This window comes from Eleutherodactylus coqui, chromosome 7 (genome assembly GCF_035609145.1).
Source record: "Eleutherodactylus coqui strain aEleCoq1 chromosome 7, aEleCoq1.hap1, whole genome shotgun sequence".
NCBI lineage: Eukaryota > Metazoa > Chordata > Amphibia > Anura > Eleutherodactylidae > Eleutherodactylus > Eleutherodactylus coqui.
The window spans coordinates 183,724,100-183,743,492 of record NC_089843.1 but is presented as its reverse complement, the minus strand read 5'-3'; the positions used below and the strand labels follow the sequence as shown (position 1 = coordinate 183,743,492).

At 43.2% G+C, this 19,393-nt stretch overlaps 1 long non-coding RNA gene across 2 annotated transcripts; it reads left to right on the top strand.

Annotated features, from left to right (window-relative positions):
- Positions 1-3,847: 3,847 nt before the first annotated feature.
- On the top strand, positions 3,848-13,645 carry LOC136573636 (uncharacterized). Of its 2 annotated transcripts, none has more exons than XR_010785906.1 (3): positions 3,848-3,924; positions 10,801-10,946; positions 12,874-13,645. It is a non-coding gene; the product is annotated as an uncharacterized lncRNA (long non-coding RNA). The 2 variants fall into 2 exon arrangements; XR_010785905.1 differs by having other exon boundaries at positions 3,856-3,924; positions 10,798-10,946.
- The last annotated feature ends 5,748 nt before the right edge of the window (positions 13,646-19,393 follow it).

Sequence of the window (19,393 nt, the reverse complement as noted above, 5' to 3'; positions counted from 1 at the left end):
TCAATCTTTGACGATTTCCTTCATTTTCAGCGTCACCGGTATCGCTGTGGGCAGAGGGGTCTGAGAAATGTATGTGCGGCTGTAAGAGCATGACCCTCAGTGTTACAGTAGTTACATTACGGCATGTTCCCGTATCCCCATTGTCCCCACAGCAGGGTTGCTGAGCAACTTTTAACATTCATAGAGAATGTAAGATGCGAGGTCCGAGTGCTGCAATGAAAATAAGGGATGTTCTCTAGCTTTCTGTGCAGTAACATTCTTCTATGGCTGCAGACCGTACCCCAGAGACCGGGGATGGTACAGAACTGCAAATCTGAGCCAGGGACAGCAACATGTCACTCGGGAGCTCTACTGACTGCTGTACATGGCTTATAGCGCTGCGGAATAAGTTGGCCCTATACAAATAAAGATTATTATTATTATTATTATTATTATGGGGAATGTCTGATGACAAGCACACAAATCTCACACGAATACAAAACTCATTCTTTTAAAGTTGTGACATGTCGTATTTTTAGGTGTTCGCTTTGTTTTGAATGCAGCCAGAAAAAACATTGCACGCTGTGCGAGGTGCACCCGAGTGCGATACCAGGTTTCCCATTGGAAACAATGGGAAACACTTGCTCATCCTTGCTCATTGCTACTTCCCGTTCATTCGAGCATCTAGCGCTGGCTGTGTTTGAAGCATCCACTGCTGGCTGTGATTGGCTGAGCGGGCTGTCACTCAGTGACGCTCAGCCAATCAGAGCAATCTCTTGCTGGAGGCAGGGATTCTAACCTCTGTCACTAGCAAAAGATCCTCTGCCGGCTTGACAAGTGTCCAGCAACCTGCACAGAGGCCCGGAGAGTTCTTGAGTCGACAGCACCTGCCAGGTGAGTATGGATTTCTTCTTTCCCGTAGGCAGTGTAGATAGGGCATTTAGCACTGCCCAAAACGTGGTACCAAGTTGCTGAAACCGCTGCCCTTTCATTTTAATGGGCGATGCAGGGCCGAAAACGGCCAAAGATGGAACATGCATCGCTGTCAAGGCGCAGCGTTGGAAACGCTGCGTTTTGACGCTTGTGTGAGCGGCCCCATGGAAAGGAATGGGATCGTTGTACAGCGTTTAGCTCTGCACTGAAAAAGCAGCGCTAAACGCTGTACACAAATGTCTGTGTGAGGGAGGCCTTATTCTTGTTTGTGTCAGTTTTTGAATTATCCTAATGAGAATCCCTGCAATTTATATTTATTACAGGTGTTGTGCATTCTGTTCATAGTAACACAATATGTAAGGCTGAAAAAGACATATGTCCATCCAGTTCAGCCTATCACTCCCCCATGTTGATCCAGAGAAATAGGCAAAAAAAACCGCAATGATGTAGCAACCATATTCCGCCAAAAAATAAATCCTTCCCGACTTCAATCTGGCAATCGGAATAATCCCTGAATTCTGAAGTAATGTAATATTGTTACACTCAAGAAAGACATCCAGGCCCCTCTTGTACTCTTCTGGTGAGTCCTCCATCACCACTTCCTCAGGCAGAGAGTTCCATGGTCTCACTGCTCTTACAGTAAAGAACCCCCTTCTGTGTTGGTGATGAAACCTTCTTTCCTCTAGACGTAGAGGATGCCCCCTTGTTACTGTCACAGTCCTGGATATAAGCAGATGATGGGAGAGATCTCTGTACTGACCCCTGATATATTCTACAAAGTTATTAGGTTGCCCCTTAGTTTTTTCTAAACTAAATAACCCCAATTTTGATAACCTCTCTGAGTATTGTAGTCCGCCCATTCCATTTATTGACTTAGTTGCCCACCTTTGTACTCGCTCAAGCTCTGATATGTCCTTCTTGAGTATCGCTGCCCAAAACTGTACACAATATTCCATGTGTGGTCTGACCAGTGACTTGTAAAGAGGAAGAACAATGTTCTCGTCATATTTTTAAAAATCTGCACTTTGCAAAATCTGCAAAAATTGTAAAAAAGCAACAGCCGTACGATCTCCTTCGCAAAGATTCTATTATTTACTATGACACCTTCCTTCTCAAATTCACACAGGCCCACTGTCATAGCTCCCGATATCCAATTTACCAGTTCTTCTGCCAAGCTTCCCGTAACTCTCTGCCCCATCGCAGGGTAATAAGCCTGCTCTGATTAGTGACCACAGACCCTCAACATATAGGTCTGGCACCTCACACCGTTAGTCCAAATTCTCTCCTTTTTCTTATAGGCTCCCCCTAGCCCTTCCTACCAGCATGATGGCACAGCATACAGGCATCACCACACTCTATCTAGCCAACACTACACTCAGTTCCAAACCTACTCAGTCACCCAGAAGACTCTCATTCCTTTGTGCAGTCACAACATCACAGTCAGATGGTATTACTGTTGTGAATCGCGACCCGTCATCCAGCCGACCTGCAAAACAGATAAACGCATACCGTATACAGTGTAACAGAACAAATACAGTATTTATGAATGGACACAGCAGCAAAAGATATAATGACCATTTAAATAACCAGTCAACTGAGGCCAATAGGCGGGTTGTTATTACTATGGGGGTCACTTATTACTACTGGGACCAATATATGGGACACTATTACTACTGGACACCATTATGGGGGGCACCATTATTACTGGGGTCACTATGGGGATCACTTACTACTGAGGCCAATATGGGGAACCTTATTGCTACTGGGGTCACTATTATTACTAGGGTCACTATGGGGGTCACTGTGACTATACAGTTTTATAATTATAATTGTCCCTTTGAAGGCAACAATAAGGGCGGCTTCACACAGGAAAATGCATAATTGTGACTGAGGCTTTTTTTTAACAATGTATCGGTGTACTACAATGCCAGCAGGGCATGTTTTCTTGTGCATGGGACACAACCACACCCCAGTTTAAATGGCTATTGAGTTCCAGATGTGTTGGTTTTCCAGCTGAATTGTGCATCTCCTTGCATATCGCATGCACATTTGTGCACTTCCTATAGACTTCTATGGGGACCTTTGGTGCAAAAATTCACATAAAATTAGGGCTAGCTCCATTTTTTTGTGCGTGCAAAAAAAAAATGTGAACGACTGCATTGACATCAATGGGTTTTATTCTCTTTGTATTGTGCTGCAAATTTTGTGCACGGAAAAACGCATGCACATACGCTTGTGTGAAGGAGCCCTAAGCCTGGATTCATACAGGACGGAAATCCTGCGGAAATCTCGCGGAATGACCGCACCGAAAAACAGCAAGATTTCCAAGGGATAAGCGCAGATTCAAAACCCGCAGCCTTTAGCCTTAAGCCCATAGAGAGGAGAGAGGCCGCTGTGGAAATGAAAAAAGAATTGACATGCTGCGTCTTTGTTTTCCGTGCCGCATGTCCGTTTCCGGTTTTTTGCTGGCTAATCACAGGATTAGGAATTAAGATTAGACATTATGAATGGAAAGTCCGCGGCAATTCTGTTCTGTGTGAGCCCAGGCTAAGGCTGATGTGGCCCACAGTGTAAGTGAGTTTGATACTCCTACCCTAAGGGGAATAATTTGCGATCCATTTGCCGTCCTGATTGGAAAGTGTTAAAAACCTAAGAGCAGCAGGTTAGGATCACGCTGATGTCATAGTGAGTTTACTTCTACTTAGGACTATACAAACAGTATCTCGTGGCTTTTCCGCGGCTTTAACACTGACAACAGTTCTTTTACCTTAGTTTACATAGAGGTGGAATGTATGCAGACCTCAGAAGTTTAGCAGAGAATGTGGAAAATGTTGCGGAAAGGCTCTGAAAATGAATAAATATTTTAGAAAGAAGTACACAGGAGCGCTCGGCTATTACTTCCAGCCAGGCAGGCGCATTCCTGTCAAATGAAGTTGGATTACTGTAGAAACCGTCTTCCCGCCGATCCTGTATATGTTTAACTGAGATAGATAGTATCTGCAGAGCAAACAAGTAAGTGGAAATTTCTACTTTCTCCAAAAATGAATATCTGTTCACAAGGTCAATCGTTTCCTATACAGTAGTATGAAGAAATATTACAGCACGCAGCCTGCCACCCATAGGCTTCACAATGAATGTACCCGCTTCAAAAAGTGAGTCATGCATTTAATAGATAAAGAAAGGGAGCCAAAGAGTACAAGCCACAAAGAACAAAGTCACCTTTCTCCCAAGTTCTGCATCTCAAACAAGTAACTTTCAGCTTTGCAAAGTTTGGAAACCACAGAGTTGTTGAACTCTTCTGTACAGCCCTCTTCTTGATGTCATGAGTAATGACTAAATGAGAAGCCACACCGGGTAACATTTCTGTCTCCTCCTTAAAAACAGCGCTGATTTCAGCTGTCCGTTGCTTAGAATATTGTTGCCCGTTATTGAGTCAGAGCCTAGGCTGACAGGAGGATCCTCCAGTACTCTGGCGGTCCACTCCAACACTGGCCCTAATGATTGGCAAATCGGCAATGACGAGCAGCTACCCAGTCCACTCTCCTGAAGTTCATTGCAGACTTTAGTGCGGTATTCCCCCTTGGTATGCTGATGTTCATGAACTGTGTGCAAGTTTGCATGAATTAGGGTATTTTCACATCAGTGTTGGAACCTCTGGTTGGAGGTTCCGCCACAAACTAGGAACAAAATACCCGAAGAAAAAGTAGTGTAGTTGAGCAGAAACCGAATGGACTCCTTTACAGTCAATGGGTGCTGTTCGGTTCTGTCCTGAGATGAAACCATTTGGCCATTCGGGGAGCAGGAAAGCAGAACCCTGGACACTAGTGTGAAGCAACCCTAAAAATGTCATGTTTATGTTTTTTAAGGATATGTACAGTATTTGTAACTTCTAACAAAACAACACCTGATGTTCTCCAAGTTTAGGCTGCTTTTGCATATGCGTTAACCGGTTCCATTCTCCTGTTTTCTTATGGGAGGAGGAAAGGGTAATCCTCTGGCCCATCAGATCTGTCTTATCACATAACCAAACGTACCTCATTGACTTTAATGGGGTCATTTTGTTCTCCGTTCAGCTTTTTCGCATTTTACCAGATGAAAAACTCCTTCATGCATTCTGTGGCGGATCTGCAACGGAACCTCCGTCTGAAGAATTCAATAAAAATCAATAAGAAATAAGTTAAATAAAATATTTTTCTACTGATCTGAAGATAGAATGCAGCGTTCGGAAAGCTCGACGCAAGTTAGTACAGCACCTACTCATCTGTAATAGTCACTGGTCCCATTTTCAAAATTATCTTCCAAGTAGAAATAAGGACCCTTTTACACAGGACGACTGTTGAGTGCAGGAGCAAAAGCACCAAACAGTCGTTCCAGCGATAATTGCTCTTGTGCTTTCATACAGTAGTGAGGATGGCTCAGTGAATGCACAGTAAACAGGCAGTCTTTCATAGATGAATGACTTCCTGTTTACACATCGTCCTTTGATTTTTATGCCTGCATGATCCAAATGACAAACAGTATCATTCGTCATGCAGACCGTGCAGGCGTTTACACTCATCGATTGTTCAGATTCCATCAATCCAGCGAGAATCTGCTCAGTGTGAGGGCTCCTTCACATGAGTGTATGTACAAAAGCACACGCTTCAGTGCAATATATTTGTGCTCTAAACAAGGTTGATTTGTGCGCATATTGGCACATTGTTATGTACATTTTGCACACCGGGCACGTTCACTTGCTCGCTGCAGACAAACACATCCTGATTGAAGTGGTTATTTAGCCTAGTGCAGTCCAGATGTGCTCTTTTACCAGTGGAATTGCGCAGAGTATTGCGCATTTGTGCGCACATTGGTCTAAAACAATGTATTGTAGATATAACCCACAGAAATTCAATGACAACTTGGGGTTATGATGTCTTAGGTTAAGTCAGGCTGAGCTTTATTAGATATGTATATCCAGTTATAACAACTGACATACTCATAAATATCAGTTAGGGAGGTAATTCTCCACAATGTAAAAGGTTGATAGAACAAAGCTATTAGAGGAAGCTTTGGTTGAAGTTGTTACAGATCAGAAGTTTAACTGCTTGGCTGAGTCAACTATTAATATTAAATGCTCTCAAGTTGATTTTCACTCTCAGTGATCAGAATGTCCTGTAGATTCTTTGGGTCTTTATGTATCTTAGGGCTCTTTCACACGAGCGTATATTGGCCCCACTCCACATCTTCCCTTTGCTGGCTGCGGACAAGGTGTTGGTGCTTAGCTCTGCCCCCGTCCCGCCCACTTCCATTGCAAACAGCTGGAGGGAAGGAAAGAGGAGGTGAGCCGGGGAGGGAAAGGGAGGCAACGGCATTGCGGCCTCGGCGTATACGCACTGGGGCCTGTGCCATCTGAACAGGCACGTTAGATTTGTGAGCCTGTTCATGCGTTTTTATGGCGCCGGCGGGCGCACGTAAAAACGTCTATGGCCTTGTGAAAGAGGTCTCAATGAAAAGTTTAGGATTTTTCCAATCGTGTCAATTCATATGATTGTTGCCTATTTAAACAAAATGCCCTTCAACCACCATGGAAGTCAGAAATACACCCCAATGCCCTATGAAGAACTGGAAACTGAATTTTTTTTTATGGTCAGCAGCAGCTTCATTTGTGGTGTCATATAACAATTCACAGATAGCTGTTTCATCAGTGTGCAGAAGGTTAAGATCAGAGAGGAAAAGACACTGCAAACTGCAGAAACCTTTGTTCATGTATTCACTATTAGAAATGGTAAGATGGAACAATAACTCTGCAGTGCCACCTATTGGAAGGCAGCATTCCTGCAAGTCAATGTCAGACTTTTTAAATAAGCCTTATAACAATGACTGGGAATTGTGAGCCAAGGCAGATTTGTCAGTAAGGCTTCTTTCATACTGCACTGCTCACTCCAGCACTCATTCTATCCATGCTATTTATCTCCTATGTAGAAAACTGCATAGGGCCAGAAAACAGGATGTAACCATATGGGTTTTGTCCCTGTCAGTCTTTTTAACTGAATAGAAAAGCACCAAGGATAGAAACTATGTGAAACGGAGACCAAAGAAATCTCAGTCTCTCAAACTGACCCCTATAATTCTCTCCCAATTCCGTCCTATTCTCTTTCCCTTTTTTGCACAAGAGACGGACAGCAGAGACAGAACCATTTCTGAATTGAACAGTGCAATGTGAAAGAAGCCTAACAAGGCTTTATTTAATGGGCAAAGCACCTGTGAAACTCACACTTCCAATCTTATTTTCTGAAATTAAACACTCTTGGTCAATTAGTTATTGGAGAAATGATTACCACAGAGGTTCATTTACTTGTGGGAGTTTCTATGTTTCTTTTACCTCAAACACGCAGACCTGGCGATATTATTTAGACAGAGTCATTAGTCTGCAGCAGTGACCTGCTTGATATCTGATATAGCTACTAGCTGGCGATGAAGGGATTCCTCTCCCGCTGCTGTCACAGCAGAGGATTGCGAAGTTCACCCATTGCTTTCAATGGGGCCGATGCTGCTGAAAACAATGGCGATATGGCAAAAAGATGGAACAAGTTGCAATTTTTTTCTGCACAACATTGCATGAGTGAAAGCATCGTAAAAGGGGATGAAACCATTGAAAAGTATTGGTTTCATAATTATGCGTTTTCACTCACTCTCGTATCAGGCGCAAATTGTGCAATTTTATCATCTGTGTGAAGGCACCCTAAGTGCCCCTAGATCTGCTAGGCAGGTGTTTGTATTTTAATTACTATGCCTATTAGTATTTTAATTTAGTTCAATAAAACTTAGATGTTAATGTGGGTATTCAACCAGGGTGCTTCTTGCCCTTTGGGCAATTTTGGTGCTAATTAGTGTTAATAACCCCGATGTACACTTTTTGTATACTAGATGGATTTTCCACCAGAGACATTGACTGCGCACCATTAGGTTTACAGTTTGGGACCCCAAATATTCAAAGAATGGGCCTACTATATGTTGCTGTTCTTACATAGTGCCTGTCTGGGGGTGGCACTGTTTCAGGAAAAACCCCTACAAGGCCACTGTTTTTGGTCTTATTGACCTACAAGAATCGTTAGTGCTGGCAAACTGAGTAACAAAATTTAACAATGCAATATATAATACCTTTTATGTAAGGGTATTGAGAGTAATAATAAGGGTGGAACTAATGTGAAACAATTGGGTTACTTTTCTGGGGTTAGAAAGGATCTTCTTCATTGGATTCTTTGGCCTTCCTCTGGATTCACTTGGCTGAGAAAAGTTGGACTTGGTGGACATTAATCTTTCCTCCACCTTCGTAACTTTATAACAAGTGAGCATTGTAATGCTGTTATCCAATGACGTAAAATAAGATAAGTAATCGCATGGTTAATTGATTCCGATAGAACTAATATGCTGGGTATTCTATGCAGCCTGGCTCTTATGCACAGTGTCTTATTGATATGATCACATTTCACGTCTGAGTCATGGGTAAATAAAGAAATGTAGAAAAGTACTAGGAAACTGAACAAAGTAACATGTATGGTGACATCAAGCTGCCTAATGATCAGGTTAAACGTTGTGGGATTACTAAGAGGTGGTTTCACAGAAGTCACTGTACTGTATTTGGTCTAACAGTGTACTTACTTGTGAACAGTTCAGAGCTAGTAAAAAATATAGCATTAAAATGAGAATAGTTAGCTGAGACAATGGCTTTCAGAACCGTTCATTATGTATTTGCAATCAGACTATTTACTAGTATTTTACTGGTACTGATTCATTAGTACTGTTGTAACATTTAGGCTATACCACAACAGGTGTTGCTATCGTAGATCATGGGCCAAGTCAGTGATAGCTAGACGTCATCAGGGCAGTGCAGGAGATTTGCTTTCGATCACCCAGTAACTGGGTATATCTTTCTCTTCCTTCCTACTTGGAGAGCTTCGTCAGATCACCAACCTCTGGGTTCCTAACGTGGCAGAACCACCAGTGGCTTGAGCTGTGACAGAATTGTGTGTTCTCAAAAATGAAGCCTTTTTAAGTCTTCCTCTATGACTTCCTGCGCATCACCTCGACTCAGTCCAGGCCTGGATCTTGTACGGTTGCCAATTGTGCATAGCCAGTATCTGGCTGATGGTGGTTTAACTCACCTCTGACAGATGCTAAGTGACATGCTGTTGGCTCTTGCAGAAGGACACCAGGACGGCCATTGTTGCTTTGTATGTGGCAATTTTGTTACTTCCACTTATTGGCAGGTCCAACACAGAACCTATTTCCAATTGTGCCATGATGGATGTTTTGTCTGTTAGGGTGCTGACCATTGAAATCCACTGCAACGACTTGGACACTGCACTCCCCAGAGATCAGCACAATTTTCTCCTCTCCTTGCATTTTAATCTCACAGCCATATCTGTGTCTGGGACAAGGAGAAAATTGATAATTTTGGGAGGAATAAAGGTTCATCACATTTACTATCAGATACATATGTCACATGCACCCTTTCCCATTTGAAAATATCGACTTTGTTCCAAGATGGTTGCTTTCAAAATGGCCACCGTGTTGTACACCACCCCTAACAGATTTGCCCTCTACCCCTTAGCAACATGCTACACACAGGATGGCATTACCAACCACTGTTTGCATTTATTCAGGTGTCTCCATACCTTTCTACCACCCTAAAGTCAATGAGTGCTTAAAATACGGAGTGAATCCGCATGTTACATGCCTATTTGCTGCATATTATGTATTGCACTCATACAAAATATGCACATACTATGCAGCCAAAATACGTTTGTGTGAGTGAATCCTTTTGCAGGAAGCCCACTGAGTACCTAGGAGGAGCTGTTACAGTGCCTACCATATTAAATGCCTTACACACTGCTATCTGAACTTTCCATGCTGGACTTCAGAGCTGCATTCACCCCTATTTTCATTAGGCACAGAAAGTGGAAGAGATTGAGAGGAGTGGAGATCGCAAAACTCGACACACAGAATTCTTGCTAGTCATTGCCTCCTAACCATTTACCAGTACTCCCTGCAGGCAGGAACTTGTGTATATTCCGTGAATCTGGTTGACACTGGAGCTGTGCTTTGTGAGGTTCTGTAGCCTCCGGCTTTATTCACACGGGTGCTGCGATCTTGGCTGCCTGCATCGCGGCCAAAAATCGCATAAACGAGAGGCAGCCGTGACCAAGTCGTGGCTGCATCTCCCATTTTCTCGTCCATTTAGATGACCGAACGTATATAAGCCACAGCCTCGAATACTGGGGGCAGAGAGTTTAGCTCTGCTAAACTCCCTCCCTCTTTCCTTCCCCTTTTCGGCCCTGCCGGCTGCCAGCGAAGGGAGGGGGCAGGAGCTTAGCAGAGCTAGTGCACTAAACTCCCTCCCTCTCTCCGCCCCTTGTTGGCTGCCAGCAAGGGGAGGGGGTGTGAGGCGGTGGGAGTTTAGTAGAGCTAGTTGTGCTAAACTCCCTTGCCCTCTGCCTGTCGGCGGCTCCCATTGGCTAACCGCAGCTAAAAGATAGGAAAAGTCAAATCTTTTCTGTCCGCACGTAAAAGCGGCAGCCAAAATTGGCACCGTATGTGCTATTTGTTCCGAACGGCTGATTTTACGCACCACAAAATTGCCCATCTGAACCAATGCATTGGAATCCAATGCTTCAGATGGTCGCAATTTTCAGCAAGCGAACATAAAATGCTCGTGTAAATAAGGCCTCAGACTCATTTGTGGCAGCCAAGAACAGTAAGCTACATTAAAACTGACATTAACTTTTCCTACAACTCATGCTCATCTAACAGCCTATGTGTATCATCAGTCTAGTAATAATTCATTAAAAGCTTGTTTTTACCACTAAAAAATCAAGTGCCTACTAATATGGGTTTCTCTTTCAGCAGCTTTTCAAGCCCCTGCCTGTCGTTAGGCATTCTGCTTCTCTAGTACCACACAGACGTAGAGGGGTGGGCATTCAGATGCTGCCTTTGCAGCTGATAGCAGCATGGCTCCGTAAAGCAGTATGGGAAGTGTGGGAGAGTTCTTTCTGGTGAGTACAGTACCCCAAACCACAGCTCCATTTGTACGTGAATAGCAAACAGCAGGGCAGCAGAAAAATAGGAAAATCTGTATGAAAAACTGAATTGATAGAGCTTAAACTGGTGCAAACAGCAGCAAAGCAGCACCCAATGAGGACCTGGGCAGCTTTTGAAACTTTTTTGAAAATTCAGGTTTGCTATAAATTTTTATATTTTCATGCCTTGTATATTAAGAAAAAGGAAATTTACTTGAATTGATCTAATTATGCATTATTATTACTGTCTGCAATGTTTGATATCGGAGGTGGGAGGGGGGCGCTTTTGTCATGTTTGCACTCGTGCCAAATTCCCTAGAAGTGCCCAAGTTGTACTAAGTGTGTCTGCATGCAGAATTCTGCACTTTTTGGACATCCAACTGAAGTTTTACATTGCAGGTTTGGAGTCAGTTTGTTCTTGATCCCTCTATGCAGAGCTGCACTTATCTTCTACTTTACACTCACATTGAACCGAGGTCTTATGAAACTTTCAGCATTCATTTTTACTTATTGCGCCAGAGTAGATCTAGTTGAAAAGCAGCATGAAGCAAATGTGGAGTGCATGTCTAATGAGCATGACATTCCTCGGCCCTGCATGAGAACAAACATTAGTAAACTAAATAAAGTTAGGAAAGGTAGGTAAGTGCATTCCAGTGTTACTATTAATGTCATTTTGTTGGGTATTATATATTCATATTGGTCTTTCATATTACATCTGGATCAGTAAGACATATTGAGATTAAGGGCTCCTGCACACTTTTTTTTTCTTGCGCGTTTTTTTCACACAATTCTCAATGGGACTTTCTAATGTTAAAAACGCATTGCACAAAAATTGCAAAGTACCAACTTGCGATGCGTTCTTAACATTAGAAAGTCCCTTAGACAATTGCGTTAAAAAAACGCAGTGATATCGAAGCGTTAAAAAAACGCAAGTGGGTGTGAGCCCTAATTGTGAGCTTAAGATCTATTAAAGAAAAAAAAATATGGGAAAAGTAGTCGTGGACCCTCATGCACACCTGTAGCAGGGCTCCTTACCTCCAATGTGCAATACTGGTGTATTCTTATGGTTCAGACCGGCCTTTGAGCCCGTTCTGTTATTATCACCATAGAATAGCTCATAAAAGTTTGATTGATGGGGAATTCATCACTGAGATCCCCACCGATCCTGACAATGGGGATCCTGTGTCCCTCTCTGTGGGCTTACTGCACTCACCTGCAGTAAAATGATACGGAATAGAGTGGCAGTCGGGCATATGCAACACCACTGTACCCATTTTAATTGGACTGATGGATATAGCTGAGTTCCAATGTTTGGCTATCTTCATCAACCACTTTGAAGAGGAAAGGAGTGATACCACACATGCACAACCACTGCGCCATGCAATCTCCTCCTCATTGCAGCAAACCCATAGTGAGGCGTGGAAACATGTGACCCCGTTTTTGAGATTTGTGGGGGTCTCAGTGGTGAGAGCCCCACTGATCAGACTTTTATCCTAAGGATAGCTGCTAGAAGTCAATTTTGGTACAACCTCTTTAAGGTTGCTACGCTGCTGCAAATACATAAAGTGCTTGTGCCTATATGTTCAACCACTTTCAGAATCCTGGGCCCAGGGCAAACAGCTGATTGCCCTTTTCAGCACCCTTGGCAAGTGGATGTTTTACCGGGAAAGTTTTGGCCAACCACATAGGCACTGGATTGTAGTCTGGGGTTGTAGCCAGATAGGGTGAACAGTGTGGTCAGACAAGTGTAATATACAGACTGTGTCCCAGCCTTATGGCAATAGGAGTGCTGCTTCTGTGCATATACTTGTCCTAATATACAGCCCAATGATGTGCCAAGTTTCATTTGTTTAAACTGTGTTAAAGTTGAGTGTATATGTGTTTCTGTGATTCTGGTCAGCAGCCCCTGAACTGGGAATGTGATGCTGGAGGGACACACCCCTATGAGGTCAGCCTGCCTGTCTGCAGACCCAGTATGAGAAGGAAGCAGGATGTGACGACACAGAGAGCAGCAGCCATCTTTGCAGAGAAAGAACCAAGTGTCTGTGCTGCATGGAGAGTGTGTGGAGATCTTAGAGGACTTTCCTGTGCAGCTAACCTGTGTGTAATTCAGTCCAGAGGCAGACAGAGTATAAAGAGACAGTATGTTCAGTGGAGCCATACTAAAAGGACTGTGCCCAGTGGCTAACCAGTAATACTGATATTGTGGCTGTGGACATTGCCACCAAAGTTATAGACTGGCAGTGCTGTTGAGTACCGGACGGTAACTGCACAACCCCTGGCTTATATCACACCCGGTGTATGGATTCTGCAGGACTGTCAGTGTGCTGAGCTACTTGCTGTTGGATTTCATTGCCTCCATTTTGTTTTCCTGCCTGCTGAGAAGGATTTTATTGTTGTGATAACCGCGAGGAGAGGACGCTTCGCTATACAAGAAAGGGACGACATCGGGCCCCAACGCGCGCTTCTACAAACTGTAAGCAGTCCACCCGGACCACTGGTAAGAGGGGTGCGCACCCAAATGTGAAGTTAGGGTCAGTTAGGGATAGTTTTGGGACTATTGTTCTTTCAGTGTCCGTGCTGTGGAGGTGGACATAGTAAACGTGGAATATATTGTGAAAGCTAACTTGAATTGTTCCAACTATACTGTGTATTTTGCTTGTCCTTATTCCCGTTCTTTTACCATTAACTTGCCTTTATTAACCTGTAGTAAATAAATTTTTCTTAACTTGACCACCCCGTGTGCGTCCTTTCTGGTTGCGGAGACCAAACCACCTGCCTTGCTCTCGGTTCACACAAGTCCAGGGGTTGATATACGGAGAGGGTGATGCAGTATAGAGGATTTAAGTAGAGACGTAGTCAGGAAACAAGCCAGTGGTCGGTACACGGAGAACAATTTTCTTTCAGAGGGAGCCGGTATAGGAAGGAGCTGGTTTAAAGGCTGAGGGTTTAATAAACATACAAGGAACTGGAAGAAGGGCCGGGCTTTTATAGTATGTCCAATCAAGAAAAACATAGGGTGGAAGCAGTCATGGACACCAAAGGGCAAGGAACTAGGAGCAAGGACAAGGTTTATCAGGAAAGCTGTCCAGCAGGCTAAATAGCTCACTAGGGACAGGCACCATCTGGAGCACAGGAGTTCCCAGGTTTCAACCCTGACGATGGATATTCAAAATGTAGTATTACCGGTCAAATATTTACATGGATGGCCATCGGATAGTACAAACAGATGGTCCACCAGAGCAGGATCTGCACTTATAGAGGGGCTCTACACATCAGTGGACATAATGGTGGAGTCCCGAGTGGGAGACATCAGCTCTATGACATTCCTATGCCCTAACAGGGTATAAGAAAATGGGGTGCCTCCTTGGTACAAACCCTTGGTGAAAGAATTAACATATATTCAACAAAAGGGCAATAATTATGTTGCCAGGGTTCTATGGTAAACATATGGTACTTCTGCCCCAGAGAAGTGATTTGACTTTTATATGTTGACAGTTTGAAACCGGGTGGTTGAGTTGGATCTGCAAAGTTATGTTATTGCCTGTTTGTTACTGTGTGCTATGACTTCTTCTTCCTACAGTACATGTGATAAACACCAGATTCACACCACATCCAAGACGCATTTCAGTAACAACAATTTAGTGATGTATTGATGAAGTAAAGATGACATTTTCTCTTATTTTTTGGTCTAACACAAATTCTATATTTAGTGGTGATGGATAGTGACGTAAAGGAGCTTGTAAGACTGGAAGAAGACATAGGTCCATCCAGTTCAACCTGTTCTCCTGCAGTGTTGATCAAGAGGCATAACTCCATGAGGGAGGCACCAATTTTACTCATCTTAAAAAAACAAAAATCCTCCCACTGACTAATAAAAATGTAATTAGAATAAATCCCTCTTTTAGTGAGTTCACTATCACCACATCCTCAGGCAGAGAGTTCCATAGTCCCACTGCTCTTACAGTAAAGAACCCACTTCTATGTTGGTGTAGAAACCTTCTTTCCTCTAGATGTAGAGGACCCCCCTCTCCTTTTTCAGTCCTGGGTATGAGTCCAAGGATAATGTTTCACGTTGTGGAAAGCACTACAGAAGAGGTAATGAGTCTTATAGGCCATGTAGGGTGTAAGGAGTCTTATAGGCCATCCCAAGGCTCCTTGGGAACAAGCAAATGAGTGATGGAAGAATGCCTCCACCGATGCCGTTCCTGAAGAGGGGTAAGAACTCTGAACCAGGTGTATGAACATGGGTATTCTGCTTCGGCTTAGATCCCTAGTCATGTTGCAAGGCCTGTTACCTTCCAGTAGATGGTGCTGTGGAGGAATTAACTATTCATTTGCATAGCTTCTTCCCAAGGAGCATTGCAGGACCTATAAGACTCCTTACCTTACACTCTTGTAGTGCTCTCCTGTAGCATTCTCCACAAGAAGAAACATTATCTCCAGAATTGACACTACTAGACTCTCATCCAACCAACCAGAACCATACCTTACACTTAGGAGGGGCAAGAACCCTGAAACAGCTGTATCTACATGGTATTCAGGTTTGGCTCACATTCCTAGACATGTTGCAAGGCCTGTTAAAAGTTCAGATATTGACTGATAGGTTAACTACCTTCCAATAGGTGGCACCGTAGAAGATTATTTCATGATATCTATGCAGACTTGGCTATAAATACATTTTTAGAGATATCCTTGTATTGACCCATGTGACCCCTGATATATTTAACCCCTTAACAATTCCATGACGTACAGTTAGGTTATGGAGGTTCGGGGTTTGTTGGAACGGGATCGCCGGTCAATCCTGCTCCATACAATGCAGATGTTGGCTGTCTTTGACTGCTGACTCTTGCCCATGATAGTTGTGATCAGCACTCACTCTGATCACAGCTGTTAACCCTTTAAATTCAATTCTGACGCCATTTGAATGCCCTGATCGGAGTCAGAGGGTTCTGAACAGCCTCCCTGCAATGGCATCCAAGTCTATGAGAGAGTGCATGGAGGGGAATCTGAAAATAGTCTGATTTTCGTGTTGCACACCTAATTCACCAGGTGACAACGCTGGCAACTTAGTTTATGGTGCTGTGGGGACATGACAAGTTCCCTTTAAGCCCCAGTGAAAATATAATTATATTAAAAACAGTGCATTTACACACACAAAAACATGTCAAAGCGGCTGGAAAACGTGGGAGTAGGTGATTTTTAGGTTTTTGCGTGACCGAAATGTGCCTACGCCAAGTCCTAACATTGACCCTTATAGTTGCTCTAGTAGTAACCGCGACCCCGATAGTGCCCCAGTATTAATAGTGACCCCCTTAGGCTGGCTCCACACGGGCGAGAAATTTTTCACCTGCTGCGATAGTCAGTAAAAAAGCAGATTATGAAACCAATGATTTACAATGGTTTCATTCCCGTCTGCGATGTTTTCACTGGTGCGATGTTGAGGGGATAAAAAATCGTGGCATGCTATCTTTCTACGATGTGCTATTTTTTAAATCTCCCATGTATTCTTATGGAGGCCTCTTTTTATTGCATCGCAAAGCTACAAACGCACGTTGTGATGCGATGCGATTTTAACATTACAAAGTCCCATTGACTTATGCAATAAAAAAATTACACACATTTGTTGCGCAATATTATCTCGGTCGACAATGATGCGATGTGAAATTATTCTCCAAAGAAAGCATCGCTGATGCTCACAAATCGCAGTGAATAAAATTGTGATCGCCCGTGTGGAGCCATCCTAAGTGGGCCCAGTAGTAATAGGGTCCCCCATGGTGGCCCTATTGCTAATAAGTGATCTCCATAGTAACTCCAGTACTAAGCATCACTTATATAGGTGGCCTTAGTAGTAACAACCCACCCCCCACTCCATAGTTGCTCCAGTAGTCATAATGTCCCATATATTGACCTTAAGGGCGCCCACCCACTGGCGTTTTTTTACCTGCGTTTTGCGTTTTTCCTGCACAGGCATAGAGATAACATGTGTTCCTGTCCACTGGCGTTTTTTTTGCGTTGCGTTTGCGTTTTTAACATAGGAACTGTCAGTTGCATATGTGTCCTTATTTTTCTCCTAATGCACCCATGAAAGTCAATGGAAATTAATGGAAAAGCCGCGAAAACGCCGCGAAAAACGCGCAGAAAAATCGCGGTAAACGCGGCGAAAACGCTGCGTTTTTTCCCGTGGAAAACGCAAACGCCAGTGGGTGGGCGCCCTAATAGTAATTAGTAACCCCCAAAGTAATCCCAATAGTAATAGCAATCCCCCTGTTGACCTCTGGCCATGCATTCCACTTACCCAGCCTACAGCTCTGGTCTGGTGTCGGTAGTGCAGTTCTCTCCTCTCGCCGTCTGCGCTGAATACAGGTCAGGGAAGGAGATGTCAGATGTCGCCAGATCTGAGCTTCAGGCTGGGTTAGTTGAATACTGCATGGCCAGCGGGCCACATAAAATGAGGCGATGAGCCTGATTTGGCCGGCAGGCCTTGTGTTTGACCCATGTGTGGCATACATCTATGGATTGCTAGCTTTTCACTGATATCCTAAAGAGTGGCTGATTTCCAAATATACTATAAAAGTTTCACTATTTCTACACTGACTTACTGGTGCGGGGTCTTGTCCTTTTTATTGCTTTTCCAAGAGAACATCTTTGTCTGCTTCCTCTGTAAACTTTCTGCCATGTCCTGGGATCACTAACTACTTCAATGAGTGCTTCCTCGGCAGTATAAAAGATGTGGCGAAGACCGTGCGGAGGAAATGAGGATTGTGCCAGCAGTGGACTTGTCTGTGGATGTTCACAGAAGATAGTGTTTAATATGAATAATACATCGCTAAAATATGAGCCAGCTTATGGAGCTATACTTCAGCTGTCAAATATTTCCGTATTCAACACCGTATTAACAGCAATCATAGTATAGGAAAGTACACACACATCAGCTCTTCTGCTTCCAGTTCTAAGTGGACTATATTTATGTAAATATACAGATAAAAGCCGTACGGCGCATCCTCCCAGCAGTTACTACAATGCGAGTTATGCATTAGTGATGCTCATGACAAACAGAAATGCATTTACTTTTATGTTTGCCTTGAGTACATCCATTACTGCAATTATACACATTTGTATAGTTTTTTTATATTGTTAGAGACTTTAGAAGTTCACTTGGTTTATTTTTTGCAATGAAAATAATCTGCATTTGATATTAATAGATTGCAGGTCAACCATTTGTACAACCTCAAATTGCTGCTATAACAGAATTCCATATTTTGGAAATAAACCTCTCTAAAAATTGTAGTTCACAGCGGTGGTCACATATAGATGGTTATTCTTGTTCACCCCTTTAGCAATGTTGGATTGGAGATAACATGATAACTACTGAGTACTGTCAGGAGAACCTAAGTATCAGTCAGAGAATTGTAGTATACACACAAAAATTCCACAATTTGCACCAAAATTTGTGACTTTTTTTCATTTTGGTGTAGAATACGTCTATAGTTTCAGGAAGATAATTTCTAGACAACATGTACGATGTCAGTGTCAAATATGTCATTGTAAAGAGGAAAGACCAATGTACCTAGCAACGAGAGTCTGACCTCGGTATGACGTTATCGGGGGACACAAAATGTCATGACATATAATTAATTCATTACTTCAAAATGATTGAAAACGCATTTGAGACGGTAGAGCTTTTTGTGAGAATTACAAAAAGTCTAAAGTCACTAATGCCAAACGTCAAAAGGCTTTTCGGGAGCGTCTCAACGTTAAGGCGGACGTATGTCGTTAGGTGAGTTCCATGTTACTGGAGCCCTAGCTGAGCACATCTAGTGTTCCAGTGGTGCCGCCAGAGTTGGAACATGATTTGGAACTCATGGATATTGATACTTCTCACCCTGGTGATGATGAAGAGATTCTGGTTATCACGAACATACAAGAGAAGTGGCGATTACAGTAGGATTTGGCACTCAGCGACTACACATTTTAATGCAATGTTCTACAGTAATGAATTTGGATATCCTTGTTACATTTGTCACCCACTGTGGTTTCAGAAGGATGTGAAGCGCACCATGGGTCAAGTAATTCCGCAGCTCCGCCAAGAGTTTGCCGAATGCAATGTTGAATGTTTTCAATTGTGCAGTTACTGTCGGAGTAATTTGTCTGTGGGAAAGATAGCACCATTGTCCAGACCGAATGGTTTCAAATATCCACCCAAGTCAGGTTTACTGATTATTTATTTCGACAATAGCTGTCATGCTGTTTGTACTCCACACGCCTAAAGACTTGCGGCTATGACCCCAACACAGCCCGATATTTTTTTTCTCAAAAAAGTCTGTGTGGCTTAGCAGATGGCACAGAACCTCCCACAGCCTGACAAACTTACAAGGAACTGGGATAAATTATAGTGCAAGCCTACCATTTGTTCCCCAATC